The following is a 725-nucleotide window of genomic DNA, read 5'->3' on the forward strand; positions in this document are numbered from 1 at the left end:
CCGTAAAGTATTCCCAGGGTTGACCATTTTCTTCTAGGAGACAAATAAGAAACAGACTTTATTCAGGTAAAGGACGTTGACAAATAAGTCGTCCGACACATAGTAAAATGGAACACCTGAAAAATCGAAGGATTAGTAACCCCTATGAGAATTCCGACCGAATTTCTTTCATCCTCTCTTCACCTAACATTTTATATCGAGAGAAAAAAAGTTTCTTAATATAAAAATTAACAAGATTCTTCACACATTATTGTTAAATATTTATACAAATGTTTATTACGAGGCAAAAGATTTTATTCCAAGCATTGAAAACGATCGATAATACCGAAACGAAGATACAAAATTTCTACTTTAACGTCATTTTCTACCCGATTCGGAACTAATCGCGGCCCGCTACCGGAATTTTCTGCCACTGACGACCGAATAACCCAAATACTTCACGGACGTCTAGTTTTTCCATTATCCTTTTATTTTCTCCCCCGACGCGCCTCTTCTTCCTCTCCCTAACTTTCTCGAAGCTCGTGCGGAGAACCAAGAATCGGCTACCGAATTTTTCCAATTCGCCTTTCTACTATGATTTACGAATCCCTCGACTCCCAGTCGACTACGTGCAACTTCCAGGTCAGCGCAAACAAGAAGTTGCACGAGGAAGGGAGAAACTTGTGCAAATACCTCGGTACCGGCTAAAGACACACACACACTCTCTCTCTCTCTCTCTCTCTCTC

Source organism: Apis dorsata, unplaced genomic scaffold (assembly GCF_000469605.1).
Source record: "Apis dorsata unplaced genomic scaffold, Apis dorsata 1.3 scaffold_429, whole genome shotgun sequence".
Taxonomy (NCBI): domain Eukaryota; kingdom Metazoa; phylum Arthropoda; class Insecta; order Hymenoptera; family Apidae; genus Apis; species Apis dorsata.